General features: G+C 37.5%; 1 protein-coding gene across 2 annotated transcripts in view; it reads right to left on the bottom strand.

Moving 5' to 3' along the window:
* SYT1 (synaptotagmin 1) overlaps positions 1 to 17,890 on the bottom strand; it is a 312,080-nt gene extending 294,190 nt beyond the window's left edge. For both annotated transcript variants that reach the window (XM_063309009.1, XM_063309008.1), the window contains exon 1: positions 17,526 to 17,890. The gene's annotated coding sequence lies outside the window, so the exon portion shown is untranslated. The remainder of the gene's footprint in view (positions 1 to 17,525) is intronic.
* Positions 17,891 to 21,468: the final 3,578 nt, after the last annotated feature.

The following is a 21,468-nucleotide window of genomic DNA, read 5'->3' on the forward strand; positions in this document are numbered from 1 at the left end:
ACCCTGAGTGGGTCGCTGCCCGTGACGTCCAGGCCCCTGACCTGATCCGCACCTTCCATACCGCCTACCCCTCCAAACCCACGGCCTAACCTTCTCAAAGGGGGGCAGTATGTCATGATCACCCTTGCAATGCTTGTGACATCGCAACGGCTCGCATGACAATGCAGGGAAATGGGTACCGGGCGGATTAAGGGAAGAGGCAACTAGCTAACAAAAGAGAGCAACAGGTGCTGGCAACAAAGTATCAACTCTAGCCGGAGGCGCGAAAGAGAAAGATACAATGTTGCAAAGAAGGTAATTGACAACACCAGACCACGAGGCATGCCTGAGCTGTCAAAGAGATTACGAACCTGATCGCCCGGTCAATGAACCATCACCGGCCAGGGAAGCAATTAAGGAAATGCCCAGAGCACAGGAGGGGCTCCACGACCCCTCACCTACCAGCAACGAAACCGACAGGGCTCGGGGCACACCCGAAGTAAGAAGGGGTGGAGCGCTGACCGGCGCGGGCTATTTAAATCCCGTTCCGGTGCACTCAACTCACTCTCAGCTTTTCTTAAAGGTCACGCATACTGTTACTCAAATAAAACCAGAACCTAAGCCTATACTAGCGTCTGTGTTTTTACTGAGTAGCAGGCAGAGCCTGACACAATCCAAATACAAAAATCAATTCTAAATCCAAAACCTTGTGCACTAATTCAGGATGTCACTGTACATACAGTAGGTAAATATATATTTTAAGTAGAAAATAATACATTACTTTACAAAGAATACACAGGCCATCCTTTCCTTTGCTGCTAATTGTAAATGGCAATCTAGTCCTTAAACACACTGCAAATTAAGTAGCAGCAATACCTTTTAAATATATAATTAGCTCTGGATTATGCTCAATAATAGTGATTTAATTTTTATTTCAGTAATATTTATAAGTTTTCATTAGTTTTTAAATATTCATTTCACTTTCTTTTAAAATGGATTCTATGGTTTGTATTATTTTTACTCTCAGACAGAATATATGGCAAAACTGAAGATATGGGTGGGAAAAACTCCAGAATGGAACATTTTCTTTCACATATGCCTATGAGTTATACTGTGAGGTTAAAAAGTAAGCATTAATAAGACTTGTAGGCAAAGCACCAAATGTCATCTATTCAGAAGCAATTCCTGAGCATTTCTTTATGATTAATATTAGTAATCTACCTATTAAATAGTGCATAAAGCAGAGCTTGCTGTCAGCATTTCAGGTAGGTCAACATAACTAGAGGCAACAGCTGTTTAGTTAGCATAAATAAATGCAATGCAAATGTGTGCTGTGAGATCTTCTACTCCTTTCACTGTACAACAATTGTACCATCACTGTGACTGTTGATCTGTGACAATCAAGGACCTGTTTTCTTGTGTATAAGAAACAAGGTTCGTCACTTTCCTAGTTGTCAAGCTGTTCTTTTCACAGCAGAGCTTCCTGAGCAAGACAGGATATTTGCCAGCAAATTACTCTGCAATCAATACATAGTGTTCTAAGACGTAGCATTTACAATGTAATTGCACGCATACTTACTCAGAAGCAAGTCCCACTGAGTAAGGGACTTCATCTAATAGGTCCACAGCACCATAACTATAGGCACTGAAGAACTAGTTAAGAAAGTGCCCTTCAATTTGCTTCTGCCAATTAGGAGGATAAAATATGTTTTCTACCCAGAATCATCAACTTCTTCATAGCAATATGATTTTCAGGTTTACAAATGCCTGATAAAACAAGTCTAGTTTGGTTGCTAAATAAATAGAATCCTATTTTTTTCAGATTTGCTAAATTCATTTCTTAATCTGATTATAACTGGTACACATATGTTCTTGGTGGAAGTTTTAATACATATGCATTTTAGACAATTGCCTCTAAAATACATTGTCTTTAAATACATGCAAGTGTATATCAAGTGTGTATTGATTACATATGAATCACCACCCAGATAATTATGTTCTGATTAAACCTAGAGAAGGAAAAGTTTTAGGGATTTTTCACTAGAGGGACCAATGAAGCTCAGCCTGATAAAGCTATCGCCAAAATAAAAAGTCACCAGAGAAGGCTCTGCCCCCAATAATCTAAGTACTGATTAACCACTTTTACCAGTGGCTGCACAACACTTCTCAAATGTTTATTATAAAGCTATTTATACTTAATATCTTCCACAAAAATATTCTAGCTCAGAGGAAGGCAGCAAAAAGCAAACTTTATGCATACCTTTATGCTCATCAACAAGAGGAAGACCTTTTTCCATGATGGCACCTCATTTATGGAATTAATTTCAACACCAGGTGAAGACCTTTCTATTTTCCCAGGCTTTTTAATTGACTTCTAATTTATTTTCGAAAACATGCAAATGTGAGTAGATTAATAGGTACCGCTTTGGCAGGCAGGTAACAGCGTTCCGTGACGTCATGCCGGCCACATGACCACGGAAGTGTCTATGGACAAACGCCGGCTCTTCGGCTTTGAAACGGAGATGAGCACCACCCCCTACAGTCGGACACGACTGGACTTAGTGTCAAGGGAAACCTTTACCTTTACCTAATTTATTTTAATTCCTATTTTTTAAAGTTTCTGAATTACCACCTTGCTGCTGCTAATTTATACGTTGCTATTACATGTATTTGCAATTTACTCGTATAGTCATATTGTGGCACACAAATTTGTACTTAGTTTGGGAAAAGCTGCACAAAACCATTTTTCTTCTGCACACAGTTCAGAAACTATAGGGAACATTGATTATAAGGTGCTAGCTAATAATCTTCAGGATCATCCAATGCAGACTAGAGCCCTACATGGAAAGGGAAATGCCAGATGTTCAAGCTGGGTAATTGAGAAAGCCAAAGAATACCAGAAAGTCATTATGCTTAATTGACTATAGAAAGGCTATAGGTTTCCCTGTGACACTCATCAATGTGAAAGCTAGACTCTGAAAAAGCAATATAAAAACAGTACTGACACTTTTGAATGTGGGAATTGGAGAAAACTGTTCAGAATACCATGGATAACCAGGAAAATAAACAACAAACAAACAAACAGATTGTAAAACAAATCAACCCAGTGTTTTCACTTGAAGCACAAATTACTGGGCTCAAATTATCATGTTTTGGATACTTTATGCACAGACCCAGCTCTCATGAGAAGTCTATAATGCTAGGAAAAGTGGAAGGAAAGAGAAGAAAAGGACAACCAGCAGCAAAGCAGATAGAGTCAATTACTACAGCAATGAATGCCCAACTGAGAGACCTAAAAAAATGGTTGAGGACAGGTCATTTCAGAAAAAGTCTAGGTGGTCACATCAAGACAATGATTTGATGGCACTTAGTCAAAGCTAGGAAAAAAAGATGACTGCCCAATACTATGTTAACTGAGTGGAGTTGCCTGTGCAATGATATAATACAAAGTATACACAACCCTCCCCCCAACACAAACAAAGCATTAATTTCGCTCAAGTTGAATCCAGCAGCTAATTTGTATGTTTGCTTATTGTCCTTTCTATTTCAGTTTTAATCCTTTTTCATAAATATACCACATAAAGAAAACAGGAAACTTGATTTCTCTAGTCCTGTAATACCAAACGCTAGAAAATGACGAGTCTTATTCATTTTGCTGTGCCAAGATTACAAGAGTAACATCCATATTTTCCACACAACATCTGTTGCTTCTGCTGTAGTTATCAGATGTGATAATTATCTGATTCACTGTTATTTGTTGCTCTTATTTTTATTAGTCCCATGATATGTCAAGGATACTACATACTTAATTATATACAAAAATGAATTCTACAGTGAAATTTCAACAAAATAGATTATAAAGAATGTAAGCAATTAAAAAAGACTCCAATATTTCCAATTTCAAGTACGTCAACTCAAAGTAAAAATATTTACTAGTTTTCTAAAGATGTTCTTTAAGTTGAGACTTAATTAACCTTGACCTTGAAAGCTATTGCTCATGAATGCAACTGACAAAGGCACTGAAATGTATCAGCCATTTCCCACTAAAGAATGGTCTTTATTCAAATGTAACAACTAAACTGAATGAGATTTCATTTCATATGATCTCTCATTCCTCCATATTCTCCCTGCTTTCACCCTTTCCCTTGCTTCTTCCTATTTCTCTTGTACATTTCAGCCTCACTTCCTAATCTGAACAAACTTTACCCAATGTGAACATCACTATAATTATTCCAAGGATTACTCCAGGGAACTGGAGTGCATGACAGGATTGGGGGATATGAACGATCAAAACCTGTATATACCATTCAAAAGAGCATTATGCCTTCTCACTGATTAGATATCTTCAGAAAGAAACTTATGGCCACCAAGGTGAGAAGATCCTTTCTGGAGGAAGATCTTTTTGCCTGTCTATAGGAATGAATAAAAGCTTTTTATTCTACAGCATCATTACCAATGCAGTGCAAAAGATTTAGTGGATCATACTGTAATTCAGACATGGACAAACAGTAACCTGCAGGCCATTTTTGGTGGGAAGTTAAGTAAACATTGGTATGCTAAGCCTCTGGTATAGTTAAGGCATGATTAAAAAGAAACATAAAGGAAAAATAAGTCCAGAAATGTGCCACCTGAAACCACTGGCATTATTTATTTTACTGTACTCTGGCAAAAAGTTTGGCTGTCCCTATCAGGTACACATTCTCTTTGGAGTGACTCAAATGTGATTTCTCTGCTCTTTCATTGTCAATACATCTGTGTTTCCAATAGAAGAGAAAACTCCTTAATCTCACGACACATGGACAGACTCAACCATAGTTTCAACTGGGAAACTGAACTTTCTAGACCGAGCTAAATCCAAAAAACACTGTGGAATTCCTGGAAGAGAAGAAAAGAGAGAAGAACACAGATAAAATCTGTGCCTAGATAAAATCACACAATGCCTTTCAGAAAAACAACAGGGATTCAACTAACAGCCTAACCCCAGGCCTGGGAGCAAGTCACATTTTTTAAAACTTGTGGAACCTTTGCAGGGTTCAAGCCATGTGAATGTCTGTGGGGATGCTGTTTGTACCTCTAGGGTCCCACTAGATGACAGTGCTTAGTTGAGAGGACCAGGGGTGTTCCCCATCCAGACCCCCACAGCCCCCAGGCGCTGAGAGAGGATGGTCACAGCATCACTTACCTCACCCGGTATGGAGATGTATATCTGAGTATCATTAGCATATTGATGAAACCTCATCCCATGGTGACAGATGATCTCAGCCAGCAGTTTCATGTAGATGTTGAATAGGAGAGAAGAGAAAACTGAGCCCTGCAGCACCCCACAAAGAAGGGGCTGAAGGTCGGATCTCTCACTCCCTATCACCACCGATTGGGACTGGCGCTGGAGGAAGGAGGTGAACCAGCACAAAACCACGCCGCACACCCCCAACTCCCTGAGCCACCCCAAAAGGATACCACTCATGCCCTTGTTATCTCCCATATTGACTATTGCAACACGCTCTACATGGGGCTACCCTTGAAGAGTATCCGGAAGCTACAGCTGGTCTGGAATGCAGGTGCGTGGTCTATTTTTGGTGCCCCTAGAAGTTTGCATATAATACCTTTACTGCGCAAGCTGCATTGGGTACCAGTTTGCTTCTGGGTCCAATTCAAGGCATTGGTTATCACCTTTAAAGCCCTACATGGCATGGGGCCAGGCTACCTGAGGGACCACCTCTTCCCTGTAACATTAACCCGTCCCACCCGATCATACAGAGAGGGCATGCTGTGGACCCCATCAGTAAGATAATTCCATCTGGTGGGGTCCAGAAGGCGGGCCTTCTCTGCAGTAGCGCCTGCCCTTTGGAACATCTTGCCCCCGGAGGTGAGGCTAGCTCCGTTGCTCCTGGCCTTTTGGAGAAACTTGAAGACCTGGCTCTGTCACCTGGCCTGGGGCAGGGAGGGGAATAGTTATGCCTGGGGTTGGCTAGTGGCCTAAAGTGCCCCTCCCATGCAAGGACCGAATTAGATCACAGCCATCTGGACTTTATCTATATTTATCTGTTATTTGTAATTGTTTTTATATGGTGCACTTTTGTATATTGTAATTTTATTGTATATTTTGTTTTATTGATTATCTTGTTGTACACAGCCCAGAGGAGATGGGCAGTGACAAATTTGATAAATAAATAAATAAAGTAAACTAACAACCAATGCTGCTGGTGGAGCAGTGATGACACATGGGCATATTAAGGTACACCCATTCCTGTTCACACTGCTACATTTTGAACCAGCTGTAGCTTCCAGGTAGTTTTCAAGGACAGCCCCATATCAAGTGCATTGCAATAGTCCAGTCATGAAGTATTGTGCATGAGCAACTGTCCAAAGGGCCAGGAATGGGCACAACTGACACACAAGTTGAATGTGTGCAAAGGTCTTCCTTTGCTTCAATGCTTCTGCCACCAAACTTCAGTTTTCATGCCACTAAGAATCTGTCAGTATTCCACCACATACTTACAAATCCAAGTACCAGTGTATTCTTTGTCAGTGTATGTGCCTCTTCCCACTTTCTATATACATCCTTTTTTTTAAAATTTAACCAAGCTTTTTGTGCAAATTGGCTGCTTTTCCTGTCTTTTATTTTTTTTTTCCTCTTTTGAATTACTCACAACTGTTTTATCTCCTTTTCTTAGGAATTACCTCACCCATGAAGTGCTTCCCCATTTACCTCTCCTGCAACAGAGTCGCATTTAACTTTGCACTAAGTTTACTAAAAGACTTTCGTGAAGTCCAATTTGTATACTTGTCCATATCCAGCTTTAATTTAATACATTTCCAGCATCATTGGTTACTTAACATTGTTTTTGTTTTCATCATTGGTTTATTATTCTTTTCAGTTTTGTATTTTCTGTTTGTTTTTCATTTTGCAGATATAAACATAAGAAAAATAATTCCAGAATTACATGGCCACTATCTTCCAAAGTTCTCTCTATTTCCACTTTGTCTCTTAAGTCTTCCCTAATTTTAGGATCAAGTCAGTGATAGCTAATCCTCTTGTGCCTTCCTCTACATTCTGAAGTGAGAAAGTTGTCAGCACACAAGTCATGAATTTCCCAGAAGGATCATGCTTGGCAGAGTTTGTCTTCCAACGGATGTCAGAGTAATTAAAACACCCCATTAATACTACAACATGCCTCTTTTAAAAATCTGAAATTTGATTTTGGAAATCCACACTAAGCCTGATTAAAAATGTGCTCTTAAACAAAGAAAATTTGCTTCCCAAAGATAAATCTCCAACAAACCAATTTTTAAATACATCAATTTGGAGAATACATCAGTAGTAAAATGGAAGAGGTAGTCATCTTGGCTTAAGTAATGTTAAAGAAAGGAAAGACCAGAAAAATTACAAATGCTTAATAAGGAAGAACTGTATCTGTCATTGTGAAAAATAGAATTTGTGATATCTATGAACTTCAGGAGCTGGAGGCCGGTTTACTTCAACTTTAGATAGAAGACCAAAGAAAGAAACTGTACAGTGACATGAACTAATCTAGTGCCACAATTTATCTTCCAAATTCACAAAAGCTTCCTGTTATCACGAAAGAGGCATCTGCTTTATTTTCACATTATGTTGAAATGTCTTTCTTGATGGTTTAGTGTTGCAAGAAAGTGGAGGGTTCTGTTACTGTTATATTTCTTTCCATCATGCTGCAGCCTTCCTGGCTCTCCATGTATCCTGAACAAGCTCCATAAGTATTTCTCATAGCTCTTAAATGCAATAACTCCAAACTCCACCTAGAATAATCTCAACAGCCTTTTTTTCTCTGAAAATAGCATTCCAAGATAGCATACTTATTCATCATCTGAATTCAAAAGGTCTTTTAAGATAAGGAATCAACTTTATAAAATCACAAATATGAATTAGTCAGCCAAGTTTCTAGGCCTATTCAGAAAAGGATTTATGCAAAACTCCTTCAGGCTCACCCCAATCATAGATTATTAGCAAGCATCACTGGTTCACACACAGACATTTGGGAGATAGCCTAAGCCTTCTTGATAGCTCTTTGATGTCTGATTAATACAGAATGTCTGAATGTGCTTCTATTTGCAGGGTTCTTCTATTTGACACATATTTGTAAAAGCATCTTCTATATGCACTATAATTCACATTCAACAAGTTTCTCTCAAATGTTCATTACTGGAAATACAGGCCAAGGATGAAGGAGTGGGACAATGAGAAAAGGTGAAATAATGGAAATAGTTATGACACCCTGACAGATTTTAGGGTTTTTTTTTACTTCTATATATTTTTTGGTTTCAAAACAACTCATTTAATGTCAAGACATCACCTTAATTTGAAAGAGGGTGGAAACTAATGAGAAATTTAAAAAATGGAGTCTGTTAACAAGGACAACCATTTTGCCACATGGGTTTTCCTAAGATAATATATTTTGCTTTCTGCCTACATAAAATTGTGTAAAAAATTGGGACATACACTTTGTTTTAGGTGGGAAGTAAAATATACAATCCTATAAAATAACTATTATGGCTGGTCACACAGTCAGCCAGATGTTTAGAGTGGATTTGGCATTTTTGTCCACCTATTGAGTGCTTCCCAAGGACCTGGGATTACTATTATTGTTATTACTACTATTATTATTAAGTATTGATAAGATTAAAGAGGTAAACTATACTTTGCATTAGGACTATGAACTTTTCGAAGGAGTGCTTTGATTCAACAAAAGCCTAAGTAAGGAATTCTTCAAAGTTATCTCTGTGAAATACCCTGATGCTCAGTCTTAGAGTGGAAAGGAATGTTAGAGGAGAAGATTGACTGAATCAAATCAGAATCACCTGGATATTTCACCCAGGCAGAGTTTCTCACCTTTACAAGGCAGTTTGCCATATTGAAGCAGAGCAATGTACTTTGTCAAGTCGCCAAAATGAATTGGCCATAATCTGCACAGACCTATGTATCTTCTCTGTGTAACTAGCTTTCTTTCATTATACTTCTAGTCAGTTTCTTGCATCCCTCCATGCCCCCCCCAGGTACATTTAAATGTACTTTTCAGACCCTCTGGCTTTAGAATCACAGCCAGTTGCATTTAAAGAACAAAGGTGCCAAGAGTACAATAGGGTCATATGCTAACAAAATCATGACTGCTTTGGCTCTTGTTGCTCTTTGCTGTGGCCTTTATCCTAATTTGAATTGCCTGCAGTTCCCTTCTCAAGCCAGTATTCCTGAAAGCATATAGAGGAGATAAATGATACTTGACCTCTGGAGTTGGCAGCATAAGAAAGAAAGAACATGCTCAGTCTATGGAGTATGTTACTACCAGAGATAGGGGCTACCTTATTAAGGTTGCAGTTGCATATCCTCTAAAATTTGCAAGCAAGACCCACTGAACTCACAGGGATTTACATGTTTAGGATTAAGCAAATATTCTGAGGATAGATGTTCAATGTTAATTCTATGCTTAAAGCTATCTAATTCTCTAACTTGCTAGTGGGAAACTGTTTAAAAAGTTGCTTAGGAAGTTCTTATAATATGCTCTCAAATGTTTTTAAAAAAATAAACATTCCCATAAACATTTTTAGGACTATATTATGCGTATGTGTTCCACGTGTGTCAGTGTGAGAACATACATGCTCATTTTAAATTGGATGGACTCCAACTTTCCAAATTCTAATGAGCTGACAGTACAAGTTTTAATTATCACTTAAAATCCAATTCAAAGATTTAGTTTGCTTAATTCTGACAGGACTGCTGGGAGTTTTGAAGAGACCTTTCATTTTCTTATATTAAGGCAAATCAGCAAACAAACTGACAGGTCTGAATAATGTACCTTATTCTTAACTAACAAAATCCATCTTCCATCCATTAATATTACAACAGCAACTGGTGCTCTAAATATCTCTTGTGTGAGTTTCCAGATACAAAATCTGGACAAAATATATCCTCAAAGCTTCTGTTAATAGTATGTTTATATGCTTTCAAGAAAGTAAATGATTGAAGATTTAAACTAGGATTAAAATAACTTCAGGACTTAGGTGGAATAGCTGAATGGATAACTCCTGAACTTTGCTTTACCAGGCTAGTGTGTATAAATAAAGAATTTTTGTGTATTTAAGAGTAGATGTGAAATACACTTGAAATGCACATTTACAATTATCACATATATCAGGCATTTTTAAATAAATTGTCCAATTAACCTGCTCAATCATAACAGAATTTTTAAAATAAAAAAGAAAGTCTGTACTGTCGGAATGACTGACAACATGAACATGATTTGTGCGGTTTTCTGCATTACTCAAAACAGTTCAATTTGTTCTAGAATCTAATTTTTTTTTTTTTACAGATTAGATATATCTAAATGCAATCACTGTAAGAACTCACTTTCAGAGCTTTGTTTTTCTTCTTTAAAACAATAGACATTAGGAGTAACACACTGAGAGCATTTTCCTAGCCAGGAGCCCACCGGTTTCATGAGCCTATGCATTCCAGAATTTCAAGCCAGTAAGACAAATTCCAACTCATGTTAAGAACACTGGTCTGGAGAAGGATGACCACACATAACATGCTGCTGTGGCAATACTTACACAAAAAGTGTCCCATCCCCTTATTAAATATGGTAGATAAGTGCAAATATTTATTCAATATGTGGTGTCTAATCCTGCAAGACAACAACATGAGGGAAAGATCTACAGAAGATCAAATATATTGCTTGCATAACTAGGTACAATGGAAACAAGTAAATTATCATAAAGAAGGAGCTGGTGTAACTTGATGTATGTACTTTCATGAGTTCCATGAATAAATGTGAGAAAATATGTATCAGTTGCTTATGTCAATTTATTTAAAAACATAGTAACTAGAATTGTGAGAGACATTAACAGCGCTCTGGGTGAGGGATACAAGTGACGTACAAAAATTTTAGTAGGTCAAACCGTTTGTCCTTCGAAATAACAACTAGTCTATCCAGCAGAGAATTGTTTTTTTTTCCCCCTAGTTAGTTAGATATTCCATTCAACAGAAGATTAGAAGGATTAAAACTGGGGCTGTCTATAAAACCTATAATCCACCAATGAGTTAAGATCCCTTCCTCTTTTAATAGTGGCATTATTTCATTGGACACTACTGTGGGACAGAATTGGAAATTATGTGTGTTTTGAGAAGGACTATGTGCACCTCTACTACCTATTATTCTGCTAGTACTTTTTATATACGTCATCAAGAATGAAATATTGAGTTCCAAGAATATGTCAATATTTATAAGCAATATTAAATATATGTAAACATGCCAATTTTAACAGTTCACAGTTTTTCTCTTTGCTAGCTTAAATAAGTGACAAAGTCAGTACTTTTCCATTTAGTTTTAAAAAAGGCAGAAGTCTGGAAAGTAGTGATCAAGCCAGACATATAGATACCTTGAAGCTTTTATTCTTGTCTAAGTGATTTTCCCAGAGCACTTTTATTTTAGCACTTAATTGGGGAAATTATTATAGAAGAGACTTTTTAACACATTTTAATAAAGAAAACAACATTCCATTTTATAACCCTTTATAAAAATGAATCAAGATACAGCATACAATTGTTGAAAGTCTAAAGCAATTTACAGATTACCAGAAATAGTTATTTGACCTCGACTGAGGTCTTTGAACATTTTCATCCTTGTGCCTCTGCTCTTCCATTAGATATTTTTAAAGTTCAACTGTGTTCCTGGTATTTTCAATTTAGCACTGTTGTTAATGGACAAATACACTACCCTGGTAAAGCAAAGTTTAGGAATGATCTATTTCACCTAAGTCCTAAGCCCTTAAAACAAATCTACACTTTGGAAAATGTCTTATCACGAATTACCACCCCTATACTTACTCAGTGGAACTTATTTCCAAATAAATATGCTTAGAGTTGTGCTGCCCAGGATATCAGGGTTAACTTTCAGGGTAGGATAATAAGGTTCATAGGGTTCTGCCCCCCTAGTATCAATTCAACTACAAACCCTTTAATCTGACTCCAAACATACATTTTATTCTGTCTTTCTGACCCCAAAACATACATTTTCACCCCAAACATACATTTTATTCTGTTTTTCTCACTCCTCTGGCTTTCATTCTTATCAATGCAAGACAATTATAATGAGGATTTTTTGTTTCCACATCACTTTCAGAGAATGTAGTCTTCAGATACTGGACTAAGTCTATGGATGACATGTAGTTCTTGAACACCCTTCCTTTTTTATGGTCTTTAGAAATCCTGAAGCCAAATTTCACTGGCCAAATTTCAATCACCAAGAAATATGGTTTGATGACCTGACATTTTTATGTAGAGGATACTATCACACATAGCAATAACGTCTATGGCTTGAAGTCTAATACCTTGTTGATACACAATACTAAAACAGAGGTTAGGTTCTTATACCTAACCACAGATTACCCAACCCATTTTAGCCTGGTCTGACATGTTATGCAAATCCACCTACATATAAGCCAACTTAAATTTGAAACATACAAATAAGTATTAATGGTGCTACCCTTTGATCTATTGACCATTAGACAAAAGTATAGTGTTGCAAATTCTGTAAAATTCTTTTAATTTATTTGGTTGTTCCAACCAGCATAATAATATTTTTTCTATCATTTTATGTTTCCTTCAATTCTATTGAATTGAGTTGGTTATGTTTTCTTTCAATTCTATTGAATTCAATTGGTCCTTGATTATGTTTCTATCAATTCTACTGAATTTTAGAATTGTTTAGTTATTGTTTCTATCAATTTGACTGAATTCAATTGTTCCTTGATGTCTGTTTATTTGGTCACCACTAATGGTAGATTAAGCAAAACAAATAAAGTACAACATAAAATCTTGAAAATGTATATATCTTCATTTTATACTAAAGATATGCAAAGCCTATTAACTGAACCATAAATATTGTAATGTTCTATGTAGTAATTGCTTTGTTATAGGGTCATAACTCTGTAAGTAATCTAATATCTCACTTTTTCCCAAGTTAACATTGCATGTTACATTTGCTTAGCTTAATCATATTCAAAGTACCATAAAGAGTCGTTGTATACGAATTGGGCAACAAAGAAATTTGATAAATAAATAAATATAATAAATAATTGATTATTCAGCAGGTAAATCACACTGAATATTCTTTTTTTAGTTTCTCTTTCTTGTTCTTCAGTCACTAGTAACTGTGTCTATAAAACAAAACTATGATTGATTATTGCCATCAGATCAGTGTTGATTCCTAAGGACCACACAAATAGACTTTTCTCCAGGAATGAGACTCTGTAGTATTTATAAATTCAAGAAGACAGCAGTAAGCTCCCTCTAGAAGATAAATGAAGATATTCCCAGAGGATATAACTTAAAGAACTGGTAAGATAAAAAAATTATAGTCAAGAAAGTCCTGGCATCCCAAAGAAACATAAAACCATATTGCCTTCCCTCCACCTCAAACTACATCTTCCAGCAATCATAAGATCATTGGAATTACTACTGAAGTAAACCACTAGTTCTAAATAAACCAACAATCTTTAGAACTGCAGAATTAAGGAACAGCCAAGTACAAATCTAACCATTTCAAATTATGAAAACCAAGCATCAAAAGGATCGTTATATCATAGGCAATTTAATACTCAGAACAACTTGCATGTAAAACATTCCATTTTTCTTAATAACTCCATAAGAAATTGCAACTTCTTTACATATGCAACCTTTTTTGCATATTGCTTACTTAAAGTAAAAATGATCTTTATTCATTTTCAGCTAAATATTAGATGAATGAAACATCAAGATAGCAAATATAGTAATAGGAACATCTCTATTCGCATTGCAGCCAAAGTATTATCAAAGCTACTCTTTTTAATATTTGGGTAAATGCCCTAGTTCTTTGCATGTTGGGTTTTTTGTACAAGAGAAAAATTTCTTGAAGCTATTAAAATCTTCTCCAGTTGACTAGCGCATAGCATAAAAATATCCCACATCTACAGCTATGCAGATTACTTATACATAGAAAAACCCCAAATATTTGTTTAGGTAATACTATATTTATTCACTTAAGCTTGTTTAAGGTGAAGTAGTCTTTGTAAATGCCACAAGTACATACAAGTCCAAACATTATTCGAAAAGCTTTCTGTGTGTGCATTTCTAATTATGCTCTTCTTGATACAGACTAATACGTAAACCAAACAAATTGCTTGGAGCACCAACAAGATCCTTTTGTTTCATGTATAATTATGTATTAAGATAAATGAATACATAGATCTATGAAAATAGTGTGTTTATATAATATATCTGAGAAATATATCATTTAATTAGAATATTTGAGCTAGTGCAATGATTTCTGAAAAATTCTTCCATTATATCAAAAATAAGAAATACATTAAAAGCAACTTTTATAGCAAAAGGTAGAGATAATATTTTGAATGTTTTCATCTGATTACCAACTCTTTTTAATACATTGTTTTCAAAACATTAAATGTAACTGAGTTTGTGTTTGAACCTCATTTTTCAAGCTATAAACATAGCACAACCCAAATAACATAAATAAAGAGCATTTAAAAGATTTCTTCAAATCCTTATTTTGTAATTATATAATCAAATTACTACCTTCATATCCATGTTATATGTACAGTCTTGCTATGATAACTAGACATATATGGATATTCTTCTATCAGAACTCTAGCAAAGCAACCCTTTCTACTTTTTATCACCCAACCAATCTCCAACTCTACAAGATTCTGATATCTGTATTTACAATAGTTATGACAGTGTCAGAAATTCCTCCATCCCAATGATTCTTCATCTACTTTTAATTCCTGTGTTCCATATAGCCACTGCCAGATGTTTTAAATGGCATATTTTTATTTGTTTAATGGGGGGGGGGACCAGGTTTTGATATGTGACATAAAATTTCCAGTTTCAGAATAAAAGCCCTTAAAACATGTTAGCTTCAATTATTAAAAAAGTACATTTAAACCTTTTTTTTTACAGGTACAGTAATATTATATTGGTTTGCTTTAAAATATCAGTAAAGCATTTCATTGTTTTTGCAAGTGCGATACGGGGACAATTTCCAACAGAATGCCATTATCCTATGCCCTATGACTCCTTTTTCTCAACATTTTCTGTATTTGCTTTTCTATGCACAAATAGATTCTCAAACAATTTACACCAGCACAGACTCTGACTACAGAGGAAATGCACCAATGGATTGTATATGGTAACTGATTGAAAGGACTTGTCTTATTTTCAAGTCACATGCATTTCAAATATTCCAACATAGCAGAATTCAGTAATATTTATTAAACTGGTTTATAAGTCTCAGGATTGTTACCTACAACTAAAAGAGAAAAAAAAATAACTGAGCAAGTATAAACTCCTAAACATAAAACTAGGTAAGGTTTAAATAATAAAGACTTATTAGAAACTTAAAGACTTAAAATAAATATGCCGTGCAAAACTCTTTATTGTTTTTCATGCAACAGATTAGCACATCTATCCCTCTGGAACAGATCGGGTTTACTTATTTATAAGAGACAAAGTATTTTTCAGCCATTTCATAATTCCTAAAGGTTTTATTTTCTACATGGATGACAACATTAGGAATGCATATAAAGCATACATACATATGGGGAAAATGCTACATTAATGAATGTTTTAGATATTTATATTGGTAATATGACTCTACATATTGCCTAACTCTATGAATGTTTCTGTTGGTTCAACCAAATTCCTATCAATATAATTTGGTAATAATACTCAGTTTAGACTTTAAAATAGCTATTTTAATTAAAAATACTCAAGAAGACAAAGTAACAAAATCAGAATGATTGCTCTTAGTTTCAAAACACAGTGCACAAATACAAGTAAGTTATCGGTTACAGCACCCAAGTATCTAAAATGACTGCACTGACTGGCCTTTGAACAGAACATAGAGTATGTTAAAAAAAAAAAATAGGGGAACTGCTGCTAAAATATACCAGTGATCCAGATCTAAGTAAGGATTAAGGGAAGAAAAACTAAGATTCCCCATGCTAAGCAGGTTTCTTTGGAGGCTAATATTGGTCTATAGTTTGTGGTCAGATATTTTTTTCTGCTCCATTGGAAAGCTTTTCACCTAAATTTATACAAGGGACTTCTTTCTACCACTTCCCATCTGATACAAATCACTCAGCTAGGTTTAATAAATAGCAGTAGGAGTTTATATAAAAGGCGATAGACTAAAGATTGTTGAAAGATTCACTCTTTATGTGTCTTTAACATATGTATCATATTCCCATATATTATTTGATACCTTTTAAATAAAAGAAGAGGCATGATATTCTCCAGGAAAAAAGAAATCCTACTCTCAAAAGTTTTGACTTGTTTGCTTCAACTTTTTTTTTCTAACAAGGTGGATAAACCTAAGTATGTACATTTCATTTCAAACCACACCACAGTGACATATATGGTGAGTATATAACGTCAGCATATCATAAATCACCCTGATGGAGAAGTGCAGGGGGAACTCTGAAGGAAAAAAAAAAGGTTTTTATGAAGCTAAACGTTCCAAATATTTAATGGAAGATCCATACCAAGCATTTTTTTAAATCTCAAAACCGCCACTTCAGTCGTGTACCATCACCACTGCAACAAAAGCCTTGCACACCCCTGGGAATACTGCTGAAGAATAACATCTATATCTGCATCTAACCAACAACGCTAGGAATCCAGAAAGATGCAGATGAATTCAGAGCTACAAGCCATTCGGGGAGGGAGGGAATACCTGATTTTTGAAATTGTTGAATGTGCAACTCTTTCTTAGCCGAATAATCATTTGCAGGAGAAAAAGTAAAGTCAGACGACTGATGCTTGAAAACGAATTGCAATTAACTTCTTTATTGCGCCCGCCCTATTTCCACCCCTCTCCCCTTTGTGGCTCTCTGGAGAAAAGAACAAAAACAAATCTGAAGCCGATTCTTTCGGGAGCTAATTCTATCTCTCAGCTGAAGCTAAGAATTTGCCTACAGCTTTATTGGTAGTTTCCTTGTTTCGGACTCTGTTTTGGCCCCTGCCACGGAATAGCACTCAGGATTCCTCCTCCCTCTCCCCGGCGCCCCCTTTTCTGCCCCCCCTTTTCCATTTCACCCCATGACACCCACCAGCTGACTTCTCCTCCAGAAAAGAAAACCTGGGTGGGTGGAGGGCTTGCCGGAGGAGGGTGGGTGGAGATTGTCAGATATCAACCCAGCCCAGCGATTTCAAGTCAGCAGGCAGCGGAGAAACTGCTTTTCCAGTATTTGAGGAAGACACATGTGCTCCCTTCACTGCCCTTTCGGGAGGCTACTTGGGTCGTCTTCCCTGGTTTTCTCAGTACATTTCGCAAATTCGCTACCTATTATTTATGTGGGTGCGTGTGTTTGTATGCACGCGCGCGCACACACACACACACACTGCGCTCGCTTGCTCTCTCTCTCCCCCCCCGCTCTCTCTCTCACACACACACACAGGATCCAAAGCCCCGCCACAAGGCGAAGAAATTGCAACCGAGCGCATCCTCGCGCTTCCTTACCTGGCAACCCGGTGCCGGAGGCGCCTGTCCTTCAGCGTTCCCGACTCGGCGACGAGTACAATTTGTCTTGTTCGGCGCGGCTCTCCCGGGATGAGGGACTTCAGGGATAACCACAATCTCCTCCGAAAAGAGCGGGTGGGGGGCGGGGGGGGAAAGACACGAAAAGTGTAGGGGTGCGAGTGAGCTCTTTTCTGCGCCCCGAAAAGTCTGTGGACCCCCCTCCCTCCCCTGCTCTTTGCGAGCTGGCTTTGTACGTTGGGGGTGAAGTTTCAGCCGCTGCTGGCTGGTTGGCTGAGAGGAGGGGGGGAGAGCCACCGGGTGGGGGGGGGCAGAGTGGAGTCAGAGCATCACCGCTCTGCAGCTTCTCCAGGAATCCCTCCACGGAGAGGCAGACCATCCTCGCCTTTCCCTGACAGTCCGATTGGCTGGCAGGCGGGGTCGGTGTCTCCAGCAGCCAATCAGCCGCCTGGAATCACAGGTGGGCGTTACTGAGGTACCATCGCCGAGCTCACGGCGGCGTTGGCTTCCGTAGTCTCTCTTCACTCAGCCGCCCACCTACCCACCCAGCCAGCCCTTCTCTGCCACTCCGGACTGTTACGGGGGAGAGGCGGCTGGAAAGGGAGTTCCCTCGAATGACAATCAAGGACATCAAATCAGTCTTTGCAACTGACAAACTGGCCGTGTTCCCGCCCCCTCCCTTTCTCCACCCGAAGCTCTGCAATGCAAAGCCAATCGCCCGGGTGACCTGATTCTCTCCACGCCCCCTCCCTCTCCCCTTCTCCCTCTCCTTTTCCCTCGCCGAAATCTCAGGCAATTTACAGTATGGCATTTTCAAAGCAACAAAAGAAGAACAGAAAGAGGGAATCAGCAGCTAGTTGGGCGGTGTATGTGTCTATGGCCGGCGCGAGCGATTAAAGCGACTAAGAATAAAAAGGAAAACAAAACCTGCCTCATCTTTTCAAGTGCACTGAGTCTGATAACCTTTCTCGAGCCTCGGTGGGTGTTTGTGTGTGTATGCGTAGAATATGGCAGGTAAAGAGGAGAGAAGTCTCACTTCCCTTCACACAATGAGCTACTCCCTCCCGGGCCGGACGTGGGCTTTTAAATCCGGCTCTTATATGCTGTCTGCAGCTGCAAGCGAAATTAATCTCAATATGAATTTTATGGACTATACGGTATTCACTGTTTAAGCAAAACAGAAACATCAATTTGCAGAGGTCCTTTATAGCTTCGGTTCATTATGAAGTGATCTTGTAGTTGCTCTGTAAAAGGCAATTCACAGCATACTCAGTTAAGCACATTTCTTCAGTTTTTGGTTACAAATATCCAATTAAACTGGGGTTATCAAAAGCTCCAAGATACCTAAAAGCAAAATCACTATTTCAGAAAAGAATTAAGCATGTGAGAAAGGTTGTGTTATGCTACACAACATCCACGTGGCATCTTAAAGACCTGGACTCAAGTTGTAGTCTCATTTCCTTCTCTGCATAGTTCTTTCCTGTACAGATTCTCTTCTCTGTCAACCTCCAAAGACAACTTGGACCTGGGTTTTGTCTGTTCGGTCCCAGAGTTTTTTTAAAATAAAGAATGACTAGTATTCTGTTTCTAAAACTCACACTTAATCAAATGTTGAATTCCACAATCAAGAATATATCCCACAGCCCTTTAGTACCCACTGTTCAGTTTAAGACACAGCTCTGAGACAAATGGCACCGTGTGGCTTGAGGAGTGCAGCTAAGTAAAAATCTGAGCTGTTTGATAACAGTTCTGCAAAGCCTTCCTTCTATAAGACTGGATAAGGAGCTGTCCTAAGACTCACAGTAATTGACTAACCAGCCAATTCTCTAATCTGTGATCCTCCAGAGTCTTTCCATAGGTATTTTCCCTAGGTTTTGTTGCAAATATTGAGCTTAAAACTTAGAAGCAATGCTATTCTTTTAGTACGGCCATTGTTAGTTCCAACTGTTGTGATGAAACCATAAGGCTAATCCATTTATGATTCCTTTAAAACAAAAACAAAAATCTTGAGGCTTGGGACTGCAGAATTTCTCATTACATTGTGTAGTGTAGCTGAATTGCATCACGCAGAAACATCTAAAGAAGTAACACAAAACCCCTTAAAAAGATTACTACTGAATACTTTGAGGGGCAATTTCCTGAAACAGTAGTTTTTGCAAGAAGAAACATTTATTTGCTTAAATCATGAAGTAGCACAATTTTTTTAAGAATCCCAGAGTACATAAGCAAGATATATGGTACATGCCAGTGTCAGTTGCATCACCCAGAGAACTGTACTGATATTATAAATGGTAAAAATAGATGCTACACTTTGATTTTAGCTAGAAGACCAAGAGAAGGTGCCATGGAAGGAGCATAGTTCAGATTAACCTTGTTCTCCACTTTAGCTGACAAGTTAATGAGAACATCTAGAAGTGTCACAAATTTTTGGGCAATTGCTATTGCAGTTAGCTCAAAGGATTGTATAATCATTGTATAGCACAGCTCCCATACTTGACACCCTATGTCAGAATCTTAGCCACTTTTATGTATAACCTTATTTTTATCATATATATCCATGATTACTCTTCAACTGTTATAACATTGTATCAGTTATTAGATCAGCATTTTAATATGTCAGTGTTTATTTAAAGGTTAAAGAATTTTGTAAGCTTAGCACTTTTAAGTATCTTGGATCTTCTCCTGTGTTCTAGTATTTTTACTCTTTCAGTCTGTTAACTCTCTCTTTATTCTGTGCAATCTGCTTGGAAACTTTTAAGCATCTTTTTCTCAAGCTATGTAACTTCTGTCATGAAATTGTGTTCAAACATAATCACTGAACATGATAAAGGTTTTACAGTTACCAGCTTAAGACTGAAAAAAAAATTGGATCTTTCTCTTTCCAGTTTTGTCAAAAGGATCTGTTTGTACATAATGGGAGACCATATGTTTGTGGTCATAGCTTGTTTCCATATAGAAAAGAGTTTTCAAACACCTTTCATCACATACATAAATGTCTAGCATTAGCAGAATAACTAAAACAAATTTGACATCAATAGCACCAAACCTAAGTGGCTGTTGTGTACTGTATGTTGCAGTACAATCTACATGCAACCCATACAATAACTGGAAGCAGTTTCACAGAGATCCATTTGCACGAAGGTAGATTTGCATTGTTCTTGCACAATTACAATAACACTTCCCATATTTATTTATTTACTTACTTTATTTGTATGTTTTATGTTGTACCCATTCATAAAAACTGTGGGTAGCTAACAGGAAGGAGGAGGAGACCCTTCAACAACCTAAAAAAGAGCCACCCATAAAATAAACCAAATATAATATCAACCCTAAAGAAAAACAGAAAAGACACAAAAATATGTATCCACCAGATTCAAGACTTCAGTCACAGCACGCCCTCTTCCTGTGCTTGATGGAATAGCCAAGTTTTAACTGTTCTCCTGAAATCCAGAAGGGAAGAAGTGGATTGGATCTCTGTAGGGAGAAAATTCCAAAATACAGGAATAGAAATTGAAAATGTCCACTTCTGAGGTCCTGAAACTATTCTCACATAGATGGGACCCTGGGGGATTTGATCCTATTTGACTAGATCAGATAGGCAGATAAATACAGGATAAGTTGGTCCCTGTAGGAAAATGTGATGCTATAATGATGCAATAAAGCATAATGGGAAAGAATCCATCTGTGATACTAGATGTTTGAATGTATTTCTAGGTAACTTTGCAAGTATAAGATGTAAATACAGGATGCATGAGTTAACCCTTGAACATATTATGTAAAGCAGTGCTTTGTGAATATGAATTACATTCTATCAACAGAAATACACAAATCCCTGCTTTATAAATTGTACTAGAAGCAAATAAGCAAAGGCATGAAGCAGTCTGCACATCATTATCTGGGGTTGCCGTAGGATGTGTAAAGCAAT

The sequence above is a fragment of the Candoia aspera genome, chromosome 7 (genome assembly GCF_035149785.1).
Source record: "Candoia aspera isolate rCanAsp1 chromosome 7, rCanAsp1.hap2, whole genome shotgun sequence".
In the NCBI taxonomy this organism is placed as follows: domain Eukaryota; kingdom Metazoa; phylum Chordata; class Lepidosauria; order Squamata; family Boidae; genus Candoia; species Candoia aspera.